Here is a 25000-nt window from a genome sequence, read left to right on the forward strand (position 1 = left end):
TAAGGATATGCTAACTCATAATGCTAATTACCCAGAAACTAGGTCTCTCAAACTTTTTAGAAGTCAAAACTATCAGCTTCAATTTTTTTCATCTATAAAATGAGGTGAAAATATATGACTTGGAGGTCCCTTCCAGTTCCAAATCTTAGGGTTCTGTAACACTGTATATAATAAATATGCTTCCAAGAGGTGTCATGACCTTGGGGAGTAGAACTTATCTCTGAGGAGATTCTCTAGGTGCTATGAGTTTCTGGCATGGCATCAATGGAAAGCTTAGGAACCAGCCTTGTGGACAGTGATTTACCACACAGGTTTTGCACTGAGTGCATTACCTATCTCACCAAATCAAAAAGGATCCTACAGATAAGGGATCCTTCCTTCCCCCGAGCAGGTGCACTAGAGCATACTCTTGCCCTACCTTTATCAAATTATTTCTGAGAACAGCTGAGGGAAAGTGAACTTCTTCACTGGCCTTCAGAATCCTAGGATTGAGAGAAAGAGAATGGGAAAAAGATGTTTAGCCCAAAAAGAGTTTCTACCTCGAAGAAACACTGGGGTTATGGACAACCTAAAACTGTCAGTATTTTCATCATTTATGAAAAAATGCTTCCACTTTTAATACTTTTAATTCCATTAAACATTTATCATAGTATATTCTTGAGAAAGATGAATTAATGTGGCCAGTTATATAACAAATAAGGATTATCCCAAAGCAGAATGAGAACTGAGACATTATTGGGTTAGATAATCCATCCCAAAATCTAGATTGGGGTTTCCCAACCTAGAGTGCATGCCTCTTATAGAGTTAAGGAAAGCTATCAGGAACATTTAATGAGTGGGGAATGTTTGATAAATAGCTGTCTTATCAGAATCTCTGGAATCATTTCTAATCAACGGAGGTACTAAAGTTTTTGTATACTCTTCTCCAAGAGTAAATATATTTTATATAAAATATAAATATGTATTTTGTATATTTTATCTAAAATATAAATATAAATGTGCTTACAAAGTACATTTAAGTAAAGTCTATTTATAAAAACTTATGCCTCTGAATCAGGCAACCTCTACTTGTTCTTATTCAAATCCAAACCAAGGAACATAAGGGAGATGAAACCAGATATCTATGCATAGAACAATATTTGGAGATAGAAAAAGGTTGATTCAAACACTATTGTAAGATACTGACCATGGGCAAGACCCTTAACCTTTTTTTTGAGCCTTTCTTCAAATGTGAAATAAAGATAATTATAGCACCTACCTCATGAGGTTGTTGGGAGAATCAATAATACATATAAAGTACTTTTCAAACCTAAAAGTGCTATATAAATACTAGTTGTTGTTGTTATTTAAAAACAATACCAAGAATAAACTGTTAGTTGACAAAAAAAATAGAATCAAGGGTTTCACTAATCCATTTGACTGTGTTCTGATAAACATTTAATAACTTCATTATATAAAATTTTATAATAACCTTTATGTGTGTATATCTAGCAAATTCTAGAATTTATTGAATAAGCAATATTGGAGGATTTGCTGAAAAAAATGAAGCACATCAACTTAAAAAAAGTTTGGGAGTCCTAAGTCTTAAACTAAAAAATGAAAAATGGCAGTATTCAGAAAAAGTCCCAAAGGAACATGGTGCAGCTAGCTCTTGGTCAACATTTTACTCTCTATGATTGGTGGTACATTTTACAAGTGAGATGAATATTTGTTTGACAGAATCCACATTGTTACTACTCTTTGAACAGTACTAGGCAATGATCATAGCACCAAGAGTTCCCTATTCCTGTTCCATCATTACTTTTGAAAATACATTTATTATTCTTGAGTACACACATATAAGAAGTAAGAGGGAAAAAATTCACTTATCATTCATACAATATTGGAATCAGTCATTTAATCTTTGTGATGTGATACAGCCTTTGGTAATGATGTGAACTCTGAGTCTACCCTGCTTTCTTTTGTCAACCTTATCCCACATAAATGGAGATTACATTCCTGGAACTGTTTTATCTTGTCAGTATGACCAAGGCTTGCCTATCTCACCAAATCAAAAAGGATCATACAGATAAGGGATCCTTCCTTCCCCCAAGCAGGTGCACTAGAGCATACTCTTGCCCTATAAGTAACTTTTGTGATGTGAAAGCACTCTTATTATCATATATTAATGTGTCTCAGGCACCATGCTAAGCTCTGGGAATATAAATACATGTAAGCATGTATTTTTGTCCTCAGTAAGCTTACATTCAAATGGAGGAAAACAGCACAGAAAGGGGAACTGGAAAAGGGTTAAAAGAATCCAAGGTTCCAGAAATGGTAGGAGATGATGATCCTAGTTCAGGTAGCATGATGAATAGATAGTGAAGAGTGGGATGAAAGCCTACTTGTAGGCAGGATAAGGCAAAAATTTACCTTTCTTTAATATGATAAATAACATAATACCTAAAAAAAAAAGATGGCATTCGTATATTGGTTAGAAAATTGACCTTAAAACCAGGAAGATCTGACCAAGTTCATGTCTCACCCTGGACTCATCCTGATTGTGTAAATTTGAGCAAGTCCCTCAGTCATCTAGGCCAGTGTTGTCAAATACATTATGACCTGCAACAGTCCAGGTGCTTCCCAAATCTTATTTAAATATAATTGGAAAATATTTAACAAATTTAAAATATGTGGTTGTCTAAAAAGAGTTTAATACTCCCCATTTCTACATGAAATAGATAACACTGCACTAGGCAACTCTTTCTAAAAGGACAAATTGCAAAGAAAACCATCTTGGTAAAGATGGTAAAAATTTCATCATGTAGGAGTTCCCTGTACTAATAAAATCAGTCCCTAAAACCTATCCTTCCCAACCTCTTTCTCCCCAAGAAGCATTAAATATAATGGAGAAATGCTAAAGGCCTTTTCATTAAGAAAAATTACAGCAAAGATAACCATTCTCACCACAATTAATTCAGGTAATTCTAGAAATGCTAGCTATAACATTTAGATATGGAAAAGAAATTGACAATAAAGAAGAAACAAAATCATCACTTTTTTCATATGATATTATGGTATACAGAGAAAATCCTAGAAATTCAACTAAAATTAATTGAATCAGTTAATAACTTCAGCAAAGTAACAGAATATAAAATAAAGCAATGAAAATACCCAATCTTTTTATGTATTATCAATAAATACCAAGGAAAAAATAGAAAAAGAAAATCCATCTGTAATAGCTATAAAATATATTAAATCTGTGTAGGTGCACTTATCCACACATTTATCTATGCTATAAATAAGAATTACATAAATATTAGCTACAAAAAAGTGCTCTATAAAAATGAAGACAAGCCTACATAATTGGAGATATTAATTGCTCATGTTTTGATTGTGTCAATATAATTATAAGACAATACTATCTAAATGAATTTAGTTACCTTACTACCACATCAAATAACCAAGGAGTTATTTTATTTTATTTTTTTCTCAATCGTATTTTATTTTTCCAATTACAGTTTTCAGTATTCATTTTTGGAAGATTTTGAGTTCCAAATTTTCCCCCTCTTCTCTGACTACCTTCCTCCTCAAGACAGCAAGCAATCTGGTATAGCTTATAGATGTATAATCATTTTAAACATATTTCCATATTTGTTATGTTCTAAAAGAAAAATTAGAACAAAAAGGGAAAAAACTACAAGAAAGAAAAAACAAGCAAATAAGAAAAGGTGAAAATGTCATGCTTTGTTCCACATTTAATTTCAATAACTCTTTCTCTGGATGTGGATGGCATTTTCCACACCTAGTCTATTAGAATTGTTGTGGATGACTGTATTGCTAGAAGAGCTAAGACTCATATTTGATTATCATATAATCTTGTCACTGTGTACAAGATTCTCCTGGTTTTGCTCACTTCACGCAGCATTAGTCCATGTTAAGTCTTTCCATGTTTTTTTCTGAAATTAAAAAGATTTTTTATAGAGTTTGAAAAAAAGAATAACAAAATTAATCTATAGGAGCAAAAGATCAAGAATCTCAAGGGAAATAATAAAAAGGGAAAATAATTGAGGGAGGAGGAAAGTAATTTAACAGGGCTATTTCTAAGGTAGTAATTATTAGAAATATGCTACTAGTTTTTAAAAGTGGAAAAGTAATCAGTGGGTTAAATAGAAATGTAAGATTCAGAAACAATGTTGAACACAAAGAATACTATCTAAATAAGTACTAAATATTTGACAAAAATTGCTAGGAAAATTGGAAAATAGTCTAACATAAATAAGTTTAGACCAAAAAATTCACAACATATACCACAATCAGTTCCAATTAAAAATGTTTATAATACCACATTATACTAATATAATATGATAGATAGATAGATAGATAATTTGCAAAACAGATGATAATGCATCTTCTTTAATTTCATTTCTAATGACAAAGTCATACCTGTTTCTGATGTTAAATCATTTGACGGTGTCAAGGGCTTTCTTCTCTAGGTGTCTCCACCATGTTGACTGCTGATAAGGCAGCATACCAGCAAAAGCCTTTGCCAGGTCACATCTCTGTAGGATTAATCCCCAGGATAATAGCCAGAGAGGCTATGATGAAAGTAGGTCCAGTAATCTGTGGATGTTGCTCTTGGGCCTATACATTTATCTGTGGAAATTTGGTAGTAGGTTTTGATGGCCACAAAGAAAGTAGGGTCCTTCTCTATGAGAATTTATCCCTTCACTGATGACTACAGACCCTGGACTAGAAGTACGATGGATAGTTTGAGGAGACGGGTATTACTTTCTCAGGGTCCTGAGCTATCTCCATGGAGATATAAGGGTAGACAATAGTAGAAGTAATAGTCATGGTTTGATGAGCCTGGCACTTGATACCTCCCATCTCTCCTTTAAGATATCTCACTATTTCAACTAAACTGGTTTATCTGCCCCAGAAGCAGCAGTTTATAGGCAGTTGGTGAGAATGATTGATTTCTTTTCCCCAGGATTTACTTTCCTAGATAATGATTGGGGGACTGGGCTAACATGATCAGTGCTGCTACTCCATAGTTCTTTGATCTAGTTGCCCATTGGTATCAATTGATTAGAACTTGACTTTGATGGTAATGAAGAAGATAAGTCTACATTCTATAGTAATTAATCTTCTTGATGCTGGCTGAAGGCTAGAAATAGGGTCAATAGACTAGAGGACATTTCTATTCCCCAGGTTCTTCTATTCAAAACCATAGGCTATTGCCACTGGGGTCTAAGGGGAAATGTGGTTACAGTAATGATGGTAACTCTACTTGCCTGGTTTGCCTATCTTATAGGGGGCAGCAGATTGTTCTTACCATATCATTCCAATAAATGCCTTTGCTTTGAGTTAATTTTGTCTACTGGCTGACAATTAAAAGTAAATCACTAGTAGGGTATCATGAGCCAAAAATATTAGCTCTGTGGAACCATAGAGTACATTGAACGTAGTGTAATTACTCCCTTGGTACCAAACATTTGGTTGGGAAGTAGAAGGCAGCCCCATAGGAGATGTTATGTTTAAATTTAGATTACAGTGACTAGAGATTCATTGAGCAGTTGTTCTCTGCCCTAGTTGAAGGCAAGATGCCAAAAACTTCATTTGTAGCATGAGAAGTTCAGATTAGACACCAGGGAGATGTTCCTATGAGGCAGGGTTGGTATAGGCAAGATAGAACAGTATAGCAGAAAAGAACCTTAAATTTGAAATCAGTAGACCTATGTTTTAATGCTTGCTCTGTTGGTATTCCATTTCATGCCATTTATTCTATAAAAATTTATTGAGTTCCTATCATATGCAGGGCAGGGATGCAAAGATGAAAACCAAGGGTCTCTTCCTTCAAGTGTTTTACATTTTACTAAAATGCCCTCTTTGCCTTTTGTCTTCTTATTCTAGTATTAAAATCCATGATTAAAGTGAAAAAAGTTCTCTCTGTGTGACTTTGGTAAAATCATTTTCTATCTCTGGTCCTCAGTTTCTTTGTCCATAAAACAAAAGGATGGAACTAAATGATTTCTAAAGTTCCTCTCAACTCTTGAGTCCTATCAGCCTATAAAACTATTCCTTGGATATTCCACCTGCCCTTAGGAGAGACTCATTCTCTGAATGGGCTGACCTAGAAGATCTGATCAGATATGCAGAGGCTCTGAGCATAGAGACTCAAGTAGCTGCTTTTTTTCCCCTCCTGGTCTTCTGTACTGGGGCAAAGGATGTGGCAGGGTAGGGGAAGTGGGGTGTGTGAGCAAATATGTGTATGACTGCTCTCATTTCCGCTTCCCCTTCTCAGTGGCACTAGTGACAGCTGCTGAATGAGGACAGAAAGATTGATACAACACATACCATGACCTTCAGCTGCTGTCCTGAACCTTGCACCTACCCTGAAGAAAGTGTGGGATCCTTTTTCCCACATCCTCTTCTCTCTAGATCCTCTTCTCTCTGATCAACTTCCCTCCCAGAGGACAGGTGAGTTCCATCTTTTTGAAATATATTTTGTACAGATGTTTTATCCGTGCTGAGCTGGGGAAAGTCGATTCTGGAGGGAGAAAGGAACTGATTTTTAAGGCATTCTTGAGGAAAGGGGAAGGTCAAGATAAAGAACCCTATTCTATATTTTACCTGTTAAATCGTCTAGACAGCTAGGTGGCTCAATGGATGGAACACTGGTCATAAAATCATGAAGACCTGAATTCAAATCTGACCTCAGATGCTTGTTATCTATGAGACTCTAGACAAGGCAGTTTAACTTCTGTTCAACTCTTTGTTGAGGTTACTAACTTTCAAAGTTGTTTTGAGAATATGACAATACTTGTAAAGTGCTTTACAAAGCTTAAAGCATTGTATAAATCCTAGCTATTATTATTACCATAATACCTAAAACTGATAAGGAATCTTGAGATTTTTTTTCATTTTTTCCCCCTTTCTCTGAGAAAGACTATCACTAGTAGAAAATGATTTCTCTGATTCTTCAAGATCTTTAAGGAAAGAAGTAAAGAATGAATAAGCATTTATATGGCACTTACTATGTGCCAGATACTATTCTAAGTGCTTTCTTTTTTAAGAACTGATATCTCATTTGATCTTCACAACAACTCTGCATGGGGTTATAATTCCCACTTTACAGTTGAGGAAACTGAGGCAAACAAAAGAGTCATACATATAGTAAATGACCAAGGCTGGATTTAAATTCAGGTTTTCCTGACTCCAGGCCCAATACTCTATCTGCTGTACCACTGGCATTTAACACTTCTCCTGGCTGGTTGTTTCTTTGAATCTGGCCATTTATAGTCTTTGTTCATTACCTTCGAGGAGTACAGATTCCCAAATTTGACCTCTAAGCTCCTAGAAAAACAAGTTTCCTTTTGTTTCAGAGTCATCTAAATTATTCATTCTGAAATGATTTCGGAGAGATACTGAGAATAATAAGTCCCATTCCAACTGTCACTATAAGGTTTATGAAATATTCTGTTTGCAAAGATCCGGGACGGGGGTCAATATTATATGCATTGATGTCTACATTTATATATATATTGAAGAGTAGAGAACTGTGCCTCGGAGTGGTAAAGTGATTGTGTATGATTACACAATTAGTGAGCTGCAGATTTGAGAATGATTGCAAATGTGACATAACAAAAGATTTTGGAGTTTTCTCTTAGGGTGGATGTGGGGGAGACTACAATATACAATATGTTGCAGAGAGGTCTAAGAAGACCTAAAATTCTCTTGTCTCAGTTGTGAGCACTTTAGCTTAGAGGTGGGGGTCAGGAATAGAGACTGGAGAGGTGAAAAGATCTGCCCACAGGAGTTTCCCAGAGCTATGATTTCTCAATAGTGGCCCTGGCGAGTGAGGAAAATTAACTTTCTCCCAGGAGGGAATAAAGACAAGATAAAGGACCAGGGAAATCCTTAGGGGGAAGCTTAAAGAGTTTGTGGGCACAGAGAGGAGACCCTAGAAAGCCCTACTTGCCTCTACTTAACAGATGTATCTCCTCATAGTGAAGAGAAGGAGTTGCCTCCTTTTGCTAGAGAAGGTGTCCCTCCACAAAAGAGTGACTGAGATGGAAGTCTACTGGCATCTGTTATGAGGGCATATACTTTGCTCCTCCAATGCCAGCCTATGTGAGGATCTTCAGTTCTAGCCAGAGCTGCCTGGAGAATCCCAATATTTAAAATTAGTTCATTTACTCTTCTTTCCTGCTTCATTTTAGAGATGAGATTCTCCTCCACAGTAAGTAACTATAGGATATAGCCTTTCTTTTCCCCAGAGCAACAGAAACAAAGTCTTGCCAGGAAGTAATATCTGCTTCTCAGAGTACCTTCAAAGTCAATCAAATTGAAAATGGAGAGGAAGACAAGCTATCTTGGCAGGAATTGTGGAGGGTGGGGAGACCTGCTTCGATTCAGAAACTTGGCTTCCCATTCAGGAAACAGGCCCCCACAGTGGGATTTTCAACCATCTCTATATCTACTTTGCACCCATCCACATAAAGCAGAATGGCCCTGGAGACATTGGGTCTTCCATTCAGTAAGATTGAACCAAGGAAAGAAATTATCTAAGTAGAAAATCTAATTAGAAAGAAGGGAAAGGAAGTGGGAAAAGAATAAAAAAAGAAGGAAATGAAAATGGATGGAAGAAGTCTAAAATGGCCAACATTTCAATAAATGCAGGACAGATCTTAGTTTAATGGATGTGTGAAAGGGCTGGATATTTGGGTTGGGAAGGAATGGATTGGGGATCCATTCCTTTGTCTTTAGACATAAGCAGATCTCAGTTTTCCTTTCAGGACACAAAGACTTCATAGAACCTACTTTGAGAACTTTCTCCTCATTTTCCATTTATAATAAATCTTCAATACTTTGGATAAATCATTTAAACTATTTGTCTCAGTTTCCTCAACTGTAAAATGAGAATGCTAATAGCACCTATCTTTCAGGATTATTGTGAGAATCAAATAATGTAATTTTTGAAAAGCATTTAGCAATGCCTGACATTTAATAAGTAAGATATAAATGCTAGTTGTTATTTCTATTATTGTTATTATTGTTAACGTTATTCGACAGACAGCATGGTAGACTATTAGATGCTAGGAAGAATCCCTTTGTTTCTAAGGATTGTGAGAGTCCTGCCATGTTGGTGACCAAAGGAAGCCATCGACTCTTCATTGCTAGAGACTTCTGAGAACAGAAGTTAAATAGTCAGTCTGCTCCAGGGTAAGGGGCCTACCAACCTTGAAGTAGGGGAAGGAATAGCAATTTTTGAATATACTGAGCATTTTCCAGGTGTCATGGGATTGTGAAGTGGATGAGGAGGAAGAGGGTGTGGTTCAGGCCCTGGTAGCCAACCCATCATGGAAACCCAGTTTCCTGTTGTTATACTCCCACACTTTCTCACTCCTCATTTTCAACCCAATTTGAGAGTTCTAGTGACATGGTTTTGGTGGCTGTCCCTTCCGGTATCAGAGTCCATGCCCTAAAGAAAGACCCAAGGAACAGAAGATAGATCCAGGGCTGTGTCAAACAAAAAACAAACAAACAAACAAAAAAGACACAGAAACAGAAAGGAACAGAGACAGACAAGGAAACACAGAGACAGAAATAGAGAAAAATGTTCATAGATAGAGGGACCTACAGAGAGATAGACAGACAGAGACAGAGAAAGAAAGAAAAAAAAAGGCAGAGACAGAGATTACAGACAGACAGACAGAGATAGAAACAGAGACAGAGAAAGAGGTCGACAGAGTGACAAATAGAGACACAGAGAAAGACAAGAAAAGAGACAGAGATTAGAAACAGACATACAGACAGAGACAGAGGCAGACAGAGATAGAACAGAGACAGAGAAAGAGATCGACAGAGTGACAAATCGAGACAGAGAGAAACACAAACAGAGACAGAGATTAGAAACAGACATACAGACAGAGATAGAGACGGACAGAAACAGAGACAGAAAAAGAGACAGAGACAGACAGACAGAAAGAGTGACAGACAAATAGAGAGACAGATAGACAGAGGCAGACAGACAGAGACAAAGAAACAGAGGCAGAGAGACAGAGACAGCACCCTCTTGCCTAGAAGTCTGTGTGGTGACCTATATATTCTGTATTATTAGTCACTGGCACCCATCCTGCTAACACTTTGCAATCCCTCCTCCACAACTTCCCTCACAAGCACCCTAACCATCTAATTTCCACCTACCTACCCCATACTCTAACAGAACCCTAACTGTTTTCTTTTCTTTCTTTCTACCTCACAGGAAATGGGAGCAAATTAACTCTCCATCCAATTATAACATTTTAACTGCTGTTGGCTCTGGGTCAGCCAATCTATGGGGGTCACACTGGGTGTTTGATGATCAATTGTTCTCTTGCTATATTATCTATAGAGATTCCTTAATCCCAGGATGCCTTCTTTTGTGCCATCCTTCATGCACCTGGGCACCTTTCCATCCAAATTACTTACTATATGCCATGCATGATCTTGTACATAGTAGGTAATTAATATGTTTGTTGACTTAGATTGAAAGCTCAGGGAATGCAAAATCATTTTAACATTCAATAATGACAAAAATTGATCAAGTGTTTATGTGAGGCTGGATCAGCCGTGTGTGTGTGTGTGTGTGTGTGTGTGTGTGTGTGTGTGAAAGAGAGAGAGAGAGAGAGAGAGAGAGAGAGAGAGAGAGAGAGAGAGAGAGAGATGAGCTCCTTTGACAGTCTGGGAAAGCCTATGGACTCTCAGATTCATGTTTTTAAATGCAGAATATAAAAAGCTGAAGATTACAAAGTAAGCCAATTATACTAAAAACAGCTTATTAAAATATTTAAACAAAAAAGGACTCTAAATTAAGAAGATCTATTCTAAACATACTCTATTTAAGTTGAAAGATATCTTACAGAACATCCAATCTGCTTTTAGAGATAAGGAAACTGAGGCCCAGGAAGGTAAAGTGACTTTTGTCACACATTTAGTAAACAAAAGAATTCAAATTTTCAGAAACCAACCTTCAGTAGTACACTAAGGCTGCCTTTGACTTCAACTAAAGCAAAATACAAATGAAATAAAATTATACTTAATAATCATATTAATAATAAAATGATTTTTATATTTCCTTCTAATCTGAATTATCTATGCAGCCTTTTCTCTTTCATTAGTGTGGGAGCTGAGAGTGACAGTAACCACTTCTTTCTCCTCAACCCAGATTTTGTTTTTCTCTGATGGAGAGAGCTAAAATTAGTTCTTCTCTGGTTTTGTATTGTCTTTAAAATTTTAATATGTTTATGTTTATTATTTATGTTTGTTATTGATGTTTTTATGCTATCTTCTCTCTGCCTCTTCATATTCTGTCTTAGGAAGTTCCCAGATGGCACTGGATGCAGCATCTAGAACAGCATCCTAAACACAAACTCAATTTAGAATATTGGTCTTAATTCTGAAGACCACAATTTTAGGAAGGTTGATGAACTTGATGAAAGTTGATAAAGCATGTTCAGAAGAATCCAGTGAGACCGGTGAGAAAACGAAAAAATTGATCAAATAAAGTAAAAATAAGAAAAGAATTAGGGAGCCATTAAAGTAGTTTCAAGTAAAGGAAGTGATGCCTTATGAAAAAAATTAGATTCATGCCCTCTTCATCCCAAAAGGTAGAAAACAAAAGTTTTAGAGTGATGGGTTGGACCTGAACTTAAGGAAAACTTTGCTGAGAACTCGAAATATTCCAAAGTGAAATGGGGTGCTTTGAGAAATATTGGGTTACTCATGGCTAGAGTCTTCTACTGGAAACTAAAATAACTACTTGGAAAGATTGTTCAGGGATTCCTGCTCAAATCAGATCTGCACTCTTCAGAGGCTCTCTGAAAGTACAGACAAAGGGAGAAAATACCTCAAAATGGAGTCAGAAGACAATTTCAGCCTCAGCTCTTCAATCAATAAACATTAATTATGTACATACTATGTACTAGGGACAGTGTCAAGTGCTTGGGATATAAAGTAAGGCAAAAGACTTTGCACAGCTCTGTCACTTAAATCCAATTCATACACAATTCTTATGATATCAATGATCTTCAAGAATGAACAACAGCAAGGCAAATGACATTAGAAGAATTAAAGTTGCTTACAGTCTGATACGGGAGATAACATGCAAACAATTATGTTCAAACAAGTCACATATGGAATAAATGAAGATGGTTGAGAGAGAGAGAGCATGAGAACCAGGGAGATCAAGGAAAAGTTTCCAGTTGAGCACAGGGTTTTAGCTGGGACATGGTGGGAGCTGGAAAACCCAAGAGAACAACTAGAAAACACTCCAAACATCAGGGACAGTCATTGGAAATGCCAGGAACTGAGAAATGGTGTTTCCTTATTTGAGCAACCGTAAAAAGGTCCATATCACTGAATTGTAGAGTACCTGGGGGGTTAAGGCAGAGGTTGCAACATGGAAGAAGATCAGACATTATGGGAGAGGGGAAAAGACATGAAGAACTTTGAACACCAGATAGAAGGCTTTATAAATGATCTTGGGAGTAATAGGGAGTTATTGGAATTTATTATGGAGGGAAGGAAAAAGGGATGACAATGTCAAACTTGTGTTATTTGTTTAGTGACAGTTATCTCTAGGGCAAGGATGGGGTAGGGTGGGATAGAGATAGGGAAGAAAAAAAGAAACAAAAGAGAAAAAAAGAAATTTACATTATAACTATTATGTATTTTAAAGGAATAGCAAGTTATACATAATTATCTTTTTATATGTTATGGAGATTCTTATTTATTCCATAAATCATATATATATGCATATATATTACTTAAAATTTTTAAACTAAATAAATCACTTTTAACAATGGAGTGGAAGAAGGATTGGAATAAAGAGAGACTTATGGCAGGAAGAACTAACTAGCAGACCTGGGCATAGAGATAGACTATTTAGAATAAAGTGTATGAAATGTTACATTCTTTAATTTTCTTTATGATATGAAGGGTACAGAGATACATGATAAATAAATCATCCTGAGAAAACCTAGAAGAAATCAGAGAGTCAGCCTATGTTGAGATGTTTGAGTACCATTTATTTTGATATCTACATGCATGTTTTTACCAAGCAGTACAATAATATATTATTGTTAAAAATATATTGCAAGAAGTATTCCATTAAGGACTGGGTTTGGTCCCAGGATGCTTAACATTTTTATCAGAAGATTGGGTAAAAATTAATTGGCATATTAAGAAAATTTGTAAAAACACACACACACACAGACACACACACACAAAATATGGATTAAATAGATAATTAACATGGTAGATGACAGTTACCTCACCAAAATATCTGGACAAGTTAGAACACTGGGTGAAACCATTTGGGGTATGAAGAGGCATAGATTCAAGGTTTTAAAGTTAAATTTAAAACTCCACCACTACCAGAAACTAAGCTTTTAAAACCACTTAATACCAGAACTGAAAAGGACCTCAGAGGCCGTTCAATCCTGAAATAGAATCCCCTCTACAATATACCTGACTAAGGAATGGAGAACTGTAGTGAGGAGGAAATTATTTCCTTAATTGCAAAAATGGGGATGATAATTATAGCACCTACCTTGCAGGGTTGTTGTGAGGATGTAAAAACTTCTTTGTAAAATGTGTGGTACATAGTAGATCCTTAATAAATGATTATTTCATTCATTCCTTCCTGTAGAAGTTCAGAGGATAACTCTGTAGGTCATCAGGGTAAGATTTATGAAAGAAGTAGGTCCCAAGATAAATTTTGAAGGACGAGAGGAATTGGTTAAGCAGAGATGGGGATAAACAGCAGGATAGAACATACCAGCTAGATAGAATAACATGAATAAATGTTGAGCTCTGAAAACTCAAGATATATACTTAGGATTGGCAAGGGAAGAGATGCCTTTAATTTCTGATTTTTCTGTTTCTTTACCTTCCTTAGCTTCACAATTTTTGATAACCCCAATGGGCATAGTTCAAAAGGAAAGTCTTCAGAACCAATATGAAAGTAAAAGGACATATCATTGGTCTTGAAAGAAAAGAGACATCTCTCTATGGTTTGGGGTAATGAGTGGGGATGGAGAATCTGAAACAAAAGCACTATTCCAACTAGGGAAAGAGAATATTTGGCATGGGTCATTTGAAAATGTCTAGTGGTAACCTAAGTGGCTTAGTGGCATAGAATGTCAGAGTAGAAAAAGACATTAGAAACCATCTAATTTGATCTAATTTTACAGATAAGAGAAAGGTGACCTAGCAAGAGAAAATTACTTTCTTTTAAATTTTTTACTTTTAGAATGCACAATGTTGGAGAGGATGTGGGAAAACAGGGACACTGATACATTGCTGGTGGAATTGTAAATACATCCAGACATTCTGGAGAGCAATTTGGAACTATGCTCAAAAAATTATCAAACTGTGCATACCCTTTGATCCAGCAGTGTTACTACTGGGCTTATATCCCATCATAAAGAAGGGAAAGGGACCTGTATGTGCACGAATGTTTGTGGCAGCCCTCTTTGTAGTGGCCAGAAACTGGAAACTGAGTAGATGCCCATCAATTGGAGAATGGGTGAATAAATTGTGGTATATGAATGTTATGGAATATTATTGTTCTGTAAGAAATGACCAGCAGGATGATTTCAGAAAGGCCTGGAGAGACTTACATGAACTGATGCTGAGTGAAATGAGCAGGACCAGATCATTATATACTTCAACAACAATACTATATGATGATCAATTCTGATGGACCTGGCCATCTCCATCAACGAGAGGAACCAAATCAGTTCCAATAGAGCAGTAATGAACTGAACCAGCTACACCCAGCGAAAGAACTCTGGGAGATGACTATAAACCACTACATAGAATTCCCCATCCCTCTATTTTTGTCCATCTGCATTTTGATTTCCTTCACAGGCTAATTGTACACTATTTCAAAGTCCAATTCTTTTTGTACAGCAAAATAATTGTTTGGACATGTATACTAAATTTATTTTTTATTTTTAATAATAACATTTTATTTTAAAGATATCAAAGATAGTTTTCAACATTCACTCTTTTTTTAAATTTAATAGCCTTTTATTTACAGGTTATATGTATGGGTAACTTTACAGCATTAACAATTGCCAAACCTCTTGTTCCAATTTTTCACCTCTTACCCCCCACCCCCTCCCCCAGATGGCAGGATGACCAGTAGATGTTAAATATATTAAAATATAAATTAGATACACAATAGGTATATATGACCAAACCGTTATTTTGCTGTACAAAAAGAATCAGACTCTGAAATATTGTATAATTACCTTGTGAAGGAAATCAGAAATGCAGGTGGGCATAAATATAGGGATTGGGAATTCATTGTAATTGTTTTTAGTCATCACCCAGAGTTCTTTCTCTGGGGGTAGCTGGTTCAGTTCATTACTGCTCCAATGGAAATGATTTGGTTGATCTCGTTGCTGAGGATGGCCAGGTCCATCAGAACTGGTCATCATATAGTATTGTTGTTGAAGTATATAATGATCTCCTGGTCCTGCTCATTTCACTCAGCATCAGTTCAATATTCACTCTTGCAAAACCTTGTGTTCCACATTTTTCTCCTTACCTTCCCTCTCTCTTCTTCCCTAGACAGCAAGTAATCCTATATATGTTAAACATGTGCAGTAAATATATTTCCATATTTATTATGCTGCACAAGAAAAATCAGATCAAGAAAGGGAAAAATTAGAAAGAAAAAAGCAAACAACAACAGAAAAGGTGAAAATTCTATGTTGTGGTCCACACAAATCCTCTCTCTGGGTGCAGGTGGCTCTCTCCATCACAAGTCTATGGAAACTGGCCTGAATCACCTCATTGTTAAAAAGAGCCAAGTACATTACAGTTAATCATCATATAATATTGTTGCTGAATGTTTTCTTGGTTCTACTCATTTAACATTAGTTCATGTAAATCTCTCTGGGCTTTCTGAAATCATCCTGTGGATCATTTCTTATATAACGATAATATTCCATAACATTCATATGCCACAATTTATTCAGCCATTCTCCAACTGATGGACATTCACTCAGTTTTCGGTTTCTTGTCACAAAAAGGGCTGCCACACAGAAAATTACTTTCTTAAAGACAAAATATATTAATGACAAGGGTCCTGGTTTCTAATTCCATGCATCATTGTGAATTTCCAAGCCTATTTTTGGAGACACCAGAGGCCACCATGTTTTTAATAGGTTTCATATGGAATATTTAGCTTCATTTTGCTAAGTTCTTCCCACCCCCCTCCATCCAACAGCTCCTGTCCCCAATTTTTTAGTCTGATAACTATTTACCGCTTCCTCTAGAAAAGGCATTTAGTATCTTATCTCCATGAAGCACAGCTTCCTCCTGATACTACTGAGCCATCTTTACATGTGATGTTCCTTCCAAAGTTGTCCTATCAACTTGCCCCTGCTTTCAAGCATAACTGAATTGAAAACATCCCAGTATGTTCCCATAACTAGATATTCATAATCAAAGTAGAGAAGGAATGGAAGCAATTATTCAATAATTCCTGTCTTCAAGTCCACATACCCAGGGCTCAATAGCCTTCATAGATGGAAAAATCCTCGATTATTATACTAACAAAAATAACAATTCACATTTCTAGAGAGATTTATCTATATAAATTCACACTACAGATTCACAAACATTTTTCTCCCATTAATTCTGTAAGTTAGATAGTGACTATCATTGAGCATAATAGAAAATTTAATACTTGTTGAACTAAATTGAAAAATCCTTGTTCAATGTGCCATTATGTTTGGGACTATGTTGTTTGCTATATGGAGGAAAGTCAGAGATCCAACCTAGCTCTCTTTCCTTGGAGAAAGCTGAGAGTGGCTATTCAAGCCAGGAAATTCATTCATACCTTGTACTATTCAGCAAATATTTATCATGTTCATTATGTGCTATATCAAAAACAGCTAGAAAGAAAAAATGCTGCAGATAATCTATAGAAGTTTTCTGTTCTGTGGCAAACTGCCTTTTATTCAACATTCAACAAATGTATTAAGCATTTAATATGTATAGAATATCTTGCTAGTGTCACAATATAGTTAACCCACCTACCTAGATTACCATGCTATTCCCCACTCTGGAACATCTATTCCCAAAACAGAAACCAAGGGGAACTCTGGTTTCATAATTCAGTCATGGTGCAAAATAAAATCTGATCTCACAGACAATCATCACTCACTCCCCAGACATGGGGGACACTTGGAAACAGGTCAACACTGACTCTTATATACAGATTTTTTCACACCTAGTCCCTGTATACAATGCCCTCACTATTTCCAGTGAAAGAAGGGAAGTTAGGAGGCAGAGGTGAGGAGAGATCCCAAAAATGATTGAGAAGCAATGGAATTTATTATCTTGTCCAATTTCACACAGTGAGTTAATAGTGGAGGTATAATTCAAACCCAGATCTTCTGAATTCTAGCCCACTGCTTTTCCCATCCACTGGATGAATTTCATTGTAATGTTTGCCCTAAAAGTTAAGAAATTCTTCTTTCTCAAAAACTAGAAGTCACAATAGCCAACTCTATTATGGTTCACAGAATGCTTTATTCCATTGTCTTATCTAAGTCTCACAAACATATTTTTAAAGTATTATAATATTGTTGTCCCTAATTTGTAAATGAGGAAACTGAGCATCAGAACACTTAAGTGTCTTGTCTAAAGTCACAAAAATGGCAGAACTGGGACTAAAATGATATTATCATTTAAATTCATTCCCACTTAGCATTATACAATATGAAGCCAGAATAAATCATCTGAACTTCCTGTGCCATTTAAAGATGAGGAAACAAAGATCTTCTAACTCCAAATCCAAAACTTTTTCTATCACACAGCACTATTTCTTTTCTTTTCTTCTTCTTCCTTTTTTCCCCCTGAGGCAATTGGGGTTAAGTGACTTGCCCAGGGACACACAGTTAGGAAGTATTAAGTGTATGAGGCCAGAATTGAACTCAGGTCCTCCTGATTTCAGGGCTGGTGCTCTATCCATTGCACCAACCAGCTGTTCCCCACAGCACTATTTTTTGACAAATGGACACACAAGTAGTCATATAGACATCACATCTCCTAGCACATTGAAACAGTTCATGTTGACAAGAAAAATCCATATTGATTAAAATTAATGTATATGGAAAACAGATACTACCTCAGATCTTTGATCTTTTTTGTTCCTTCCTTAGTACTTTCTCTATCCATAATCTTCATCTCTATCCATAATCTTCATACTTTAAAGATTCTTGAAAATGCTTCCCCTTCCTGTTTGTGATTTTAGAACCTCTTAAAGGCTGAAATTGAACACAGAGAAAAAAGTGCACATTATCTTTGATATTTCATGAGTTTAGAGAACATTAAAAACTCAAAAATGGAGAAACACAGAGAGAAAGACAGACAGGGAGAGAGACACAAACAGAGATAGAGAGACACAGAGACACAGAAAGAGAGAGAGAGAGAGAGAGAGAGAGAGAGAGAAGAGTTTCCAGTCCCTCCCTAACCATTTTATCAAATCTTTATCATCTTGAATCGTTCCAATAACAAAAAACAAGTTTTCTGAGCATACCCACTTCCCATCACCAACAGTACTCACTCAGATCCATTTATAGATTATTACTGAAGTCACATTTATGCCTACCCCAAAAGTAACAAATGAGAAAAATGCACAAAGAGGAGTCACAAAGAACTAAATCTAAATCTGATACAAGAAAAACTTCTTAACAATTTTAGCTGTCCAAAATGGACTGTCTCTGGATAGGAAGGAGTGAATTCTACTTCTTTGGAAGTATTTTAGGAAAGATTAGATGACCATTCATTGGGCATATAATAATGGAGATTCTTTTCATATGTAATTTAAACTAGAAAGCTACTGTTTAGCCTTTTAAACCTTTAACCTCTTTAAACTTTAAATTTCGAATTTGGTCTTTCTATGGAATCTTACAGAATAAAGGAACCAAGAATCACAGAATCTTAGAGCTTGAAAAGACCCAATTCTACCTAAACAGAAAATCCCTCTACATCATTTCTGGAATGAATGTACACACTCTCCTTGAAGAACTCAAGTGATAGAGAAACTTCTTATGCATCTCATTCCACTTGGGGAAAGTTCTAATTATTAAAAGGTTCCTCTTTTCCTGGAACTGAAATCTTTCTTTCTATAATGTTCATTCACTGTTCCTCATTCTTGCCAAACAAAGCAGAGCAATTTGAAGATTGTACTCATCTCTCTCTCTAAGTCAGGAGTTCTTCAACAGAGGGCCTGAGAACTTGTATTTTTTAAAAACATTTTGGTCACTGTATCTCAATATAACTAATTTCTTTTTCTGTTCAGTCATTTCAGTTGTTTCCAATTCTTCATGACTTCTTTCAGGAATTTCTTAGCAAAAATACTGGAGTCGTTTTCCATTTCTTTGTCCAGCTCATTTTATAGATGAGGAAACTGAGGGAAACAAGGTCACACACAGAGTGAGTAAGTTATTTGAAGGCAGATTTGAACCTCAAATAATGAATCTTCCTGACTCAAGGCCTAGAACTCTGTGCCATAATGATAGCATTTAGCTGCCCCAGTTTTCTTTGTAGTCCTTTGAATTTTTATAATAACTTTTTATTTTTCCAAATACATGCAAAGATAGTTTTCAACATTTACCTTTGCAAAACCTTGTACTCCAAATTTTTCTCCTTCCCTCCCTCCTCCCCTCTTCCCTAGATAACAAGTAATCTAATATAAGTTAAACATGCACAATTCTTCTAAATATATTCCCATACTCATTATGCTGTGCAAGAAAAGTCAGATCAAAAAAGGATAAAGAAAAAGAAAAGTAAGCAAACAACAATAAAAAGATGAAAATACACTGTTGTGATCCACATTCAGTCCCACAGTCTCTTCTCTCTGGATGCAGATGACTCTATCACATGTCTGTTGGAACTGGTCTGAATCACCTTATTGTTGAAAAGAGCCAAATCCATCAAAATTGATCATGTACGTCTCTCCAGGCCTCTCTGAAATCATCCTATTCATCATTTCTTATAGAACACTAATATTCCATAATATTCATATACCATAACTTATTCAGCTATTCCCTAACTGATGCTCATCCACTCAGTTTCTAGTTTCTTTCCACTACAAAAGGGTGGCTACAAACATTTTTTGCACATGTGGGTCCTTTTCTCTTTTAGATGATCTTTTTGGAATACAGATTTAGTAGATACGCTGCTGGATCAAAAGGTAATTTTAGAACTCTGGGCATAGTTTCAAATTGTTCTCCAGAATGGTTCAATCACTTTACAACTCCACCAATAATATGTCAGTTTTCCTATATCCCCTCCAACATTTGTCATTATCTTTTCCTGTCATGTTAGCCAATCTGACAGTTATGTAGTGGTATCTCAAAGTTGTCTTAATTTAGAACATTTTTCTTTGAATTTTATTTTATGCAATAAGAATTATATTCTGAGAAGAACTCATAGTTTCCCACAGACTATGGCCAAAGAGGTCCTGAGTACAAGAAAAAAATTGAGAACTACTTGAAGTATAAAGCTCTTCTTTTTGAAGCTGAATACCCCAGTTCCATCTTACTACAGCATGAATGGATTCAACACAGTCTTACTCCAAGAAGTTCAATAAGAACAGAGTGATCTTTAAAGCTAATGTCAGAGATTAGGTGCTCTCCTGTCTCAAAGCCAATAATACCCTATCTGACTTTGTCAGCATGAAATGGAGTTATTTGCATCTATAACAAGTCTATGTGATATGAGCTGTGGCCCAGCTGGCTTTTTCTGTGTTTATTAAGCCTATGGGGTACAAAGCAATGTCCTACTACTCAGGCACCAGAATAAAGAATTAACGCATATCCCTAATGCTCAGAAAACTAACTATTTACCGGGGGAGCTAATTACTACAATTAATATATAGTCAATAAAGGAATATGATCATAAAATTCTCAAATATAACAATAATTTTGGTTGTTCATTCATTTTAGTCATGTCTGACTCTTCATGACCCAATTTGGGGTTTTCTTGGCAAAGATAGTGGAATGGTTTGCCATTTTTTTCTCCAGCCCATTTTATAGATGGGAACTGAAGCAAACAAGGTTAAATGACTTGCCCAGGATCACACAGCTAATAAGTGCCTGGGGCCAGATTCAAATTCATCATCATCAAGATGATGAATATTTCTGACTTCAAGCCCACTGCTGAGGTTCATTGTGCCACTTAATTGCCTGTAAATAAAAATAGCTAATATTGATATATAGCATTTAAAAAATCATTTTTGTATTTTATTAATGGTAATTTTGTTTTTAATAGATTTTTATTTTCAAAATCCATGTAAAGATAGTTTTCAACATTTACTCTTACAAAACCTTATGTTCCCAAATTTTTCCCTCCCTTCTTCCAACCCCTCCCTAAGACAGCAAGTAATCTAATATTGTACAATTCTTCTATATATTAATATATAGAATTAATACAACAAATATTATCTCATTTTGTCTTCACAACAATCCTGGGAAGTAGGTGCTATTGTTAACCACATTTTATAGATGAGGAAACTCAGAAAGGCAGAAATTCTAGTTCAGGATCACATAACTAACATCTAAGGGTGGATCTGAATTCAGGTCTTTCCTGACTCTATCCATTGAGCTGCCTAATTGCTCTTAATGAAATTTGAACTAAAGTTAATATGCTCATTCTAATGGATGCATTTAAACATTAAGTTAATGGTAATTTTGTTTTTCTTCTTAGAAATTAGGGAGTCATTTTTCTAGCTTAGATCTCTTATGACTACTGTCCTATGAAAGATCAAAATGAAGTCTTCTTTGCCTTTCAGCAAATGTTCTCAGTTGTCAGCTGGGAGATTAAACACAAATCCATTGACCTATAGTTGCAGTAAAAATTGAGATCCCTCTTTCAAAAATAGAAACCACAATAAGGACTTTCATGCTGAGAGTTTGAATGGGAAGTGGATCTGGAACCTGATTAATTTAATCCGAACATTTATGAAGTATACTTCATAAATGAATTTGCCATCTATAAGTAAACTATGCTAGATTCTGGTCCTCTTGGTCATTTTTCTTTCCCTCTTTTTCTTATCCTCCCCTCTAGTTTCTTCTAATTTTTGCCCCTACCTCAAGCTCACCAATAATAAGGGCAACTGTGGAAAGAAAAGATGTTTTTAAATGGTAGTCTCTAAAAAGATGGCATAAAAAAAGAGATTGGCAGTCCTTTCCCTTTTCCTTGCCATTGTCAGGGAGGCAGACATATAAAACAATGGACTGATTGTGCATGCAGGAGTCTCTTAGCTGTGCTTAGCTGACTTGCTACAGCTTCTCCTTCCTCTCCAGGTATCTCCTTGCCAGGGACCAGCAACCAAGGTCTGGAAGCAGAAAGCATCAAAAGAATGAGCAAAGACAGCCAAAAATGAACTCTAAGTGTTTACTGGACAGTATTGTGTAAACAGCAGGAGAAAGGAAAGACTGTAGGAAAAGAGATTATATTGATAAATCTAGGAAGCTTTCCTAAAGTAATCTTGATTGGTATCTGAGAGGAATGAGGGGAATACTGCCAAAGAGGGGAGAGGGGGGCTATTCTAATTAAGAATGGAGGCAGAAAGATGGATGAGATCTAATGGCTCAGACTAAATAAAGCATGCAGAGGGAGTCAAAATCCATAATCCAGAAATCATCTCTACTTGTTTGGAAAATGTATTAGATGATTTTTATTTTATTTTATTATTTTTATTTATTTTGTCATAGCTTTTTATTTGCAAAATATCTGCATGGGTAATTTTTCAACATTGACCCTTACAAAACCTTCTGTTTCAAATTTTTCCCTCCTTCCCCCCACTCCCTTCCCTAGAAGGCAGGTAGTCCAATACATGTTAAATATGTTAAAATATATGTTAAATCCAATACGTGTGTGTGTGTGTGTGTGTGTACATATACACAGTTATCTTGCTGAACAAGAAAAATCTGAACTAGAAAGAAAAAAAAACTGTGAGAAGGAAAACAAAAATGTAAAGAAACAATAACAGAAAGAGTGAAAATGCTATGCTGTGGTCCATACTCAGTTCCCATACTCCTCTCTCTGGGTAGCTTTCTTCATTACTATACAGATGGAACTGATTTGAATCATATCATTGTTGAAGAGAGCCATGTCTGTTAGAATTGATCATTATATGATCTTGTTGTTGCTGTGTATAAGTATCTCCTGGTTTTGCGCATTTCATTTAGCATCAATTCATGGCTTCTCTGAAACCATCCTGTTGGTCATTTCTTACAGAACAATAATATTTCATAACATTCATATACCATAATTTATTCAGCCATTCTTCAATTGATGGGCATCCACTCAGTTTCCAGTTTTTAGCCACTACAAAAAGGGCTGCCACAAACATGTTTGCACATGTGGGTCTCTTTTCTAGAGGATTTTTTAAAATCTGATTTGCCTTATTGAATTTTAGAATCTAAAGTGGGAAAAGATCTGAAGGCATTCTGATTCTTCTCTTCCTTTACATTTTATAGATGAGGAAAACAAGGATCAGAAATATGAATGAATTTGCCCAAGGTTGTAGTGAGTACCAGAGCCAAGATTAAAACCCACATTTTCTGACTCAAAATTCAGTTCATATTATACTAAACTATACTCCCTTCTTATATATGAATTCAGAGGCTGCTATTCCAAGTAGGAAAGCCTTGGAACTCCTATACCTATATGAACTAAGGCTGAAGAAGTGGACTGGAGAATGGGAGGAGTGGAGACTGATAAAAAAATTAAGCATTATCTGTGAAATTACCCTGTTGTCATTCTCCTCCATATAAAAAGAGCCTTTAATCTCTTAGACTTCTTAGATTGCTATTTTTAAATGCTTAAAATACATATGCTTATGAAAGAAACCAATTACAATTGAAATACAGGTAGCAAGAAAGTTAAGATTGCCCTCTAACTATAAAGGACTGAAAAATTCTAGTTTCTTCCACCTCCTGCCTCTGATGCTTGAGAATTGTTCTGTCAGATGCCTCCCCACCCCCCTCCAAAAAAAAAAAAAATTCTTCTGCAATCACAAAAAGTAAATGTGAGAGACTTCTTGGGAATGGTTTACCCATGCAAACTTGCCACCTTACAGCATTTGCAAAGTACATAACTAAATATCAAATCAAAACTTGTGGTGAAGAAGTTTCAAATATTTGGAAGCCTAAGCCAGATTAAAATGAAATTGGGAGGTATTTAACAAAATAAAGAAAAATAGAATAGAACATAGATATTGTTAATATGTGATTTCCTTAGTCAATAAATGGCTGGTAGGAATCCTTTTCATCCTGCACAAGTCACTTAATTCAGTTTCTTCATCTGCAAAATGAGCTGGAGAAGAATATGGCAAACCACTCCAATAAAACCTCAGATGGGGACACAAGAAGTCAAACATGACTTAACAGAGATCCTGTTTGAGTTGTCCATTGTGGTATAGTTTTCTCTGAAATGCTGTGAGATGATTCCAGAATGTTGCCATGACTTAAGTGATATACATCAATCTCCCCGTTACCCTAGCACCCGGCCAATTCTACCTCTGAAAGACTCATAAAAGGGAAAGAAAAGGGCTGAGTTCCTTGGGAACTGCAATGAAAGCCTTTTTCCCCCTCTGTTAATGAAGATATAGAAGATTTAAATATTGGTTTTGATAAGTTTTAATGGAAGTGGTCCTCAATTTAACTCTGTAGCTTGTTGCTAATACCATAAATATCTCCATCCCAAGATCTGGCCAGCTTTCTAGTGCTACCTCCTCCCTTTCACCCAGTTCTGGCTTGTTTTGTTTACTCCCATAAGCTCTTGCTCTCAGCTGTTCTTATGAAATATCTGATAAGGAAAAGCTATTCTGTGCTGTTCAATCTTTTTATCTAGCACTTAGATGAAGGCATAAATACCATGCTTATCAAATTTATAGATGACATGAAACTACAGCAGACTGTTAATACATTCAGTGATAGAA

At 35.9% G+C, this 25000-nt stretch overlaps 1 protein-coding gene across 2 annotated transcripts in view; it reads left to right on the forward strand.

Moving 5' to 3' along the window:
• The first annotated feature begins 6295 nt into the window (after positions 1-6295).
• Positions 6296-25000, forward strand: part of TESPA1 (thymocyte expressed, positive selection associated 1) — a 46048-nt gene continuing 27343 nt past the window's right edge. For both annotated transcript variants that reach the window (XM_023504299.2, XM_031937705.1), the window contains exon 1: positions 6296-6462. The gene's annotated coding sequence lies outside the window, so the exon portion shown is untranslated. The remainder of the gene's footprint in view (positions 6463-25000) is intronic.

Source organism: Sarcophilus harrisii, chromosome 5 (genome assembly GCF_902635505.1).
Source record: "Sarcophilus harrisii chromosome 5, mSarHar1.11, whole genome shotgun sequence".
NCBI lineage: Eukaryota > Metazoa > Chordata > Mammalia > Dasyuromorphia > Dasyuridae > Sarcophilus > Sarcophilus harrisii.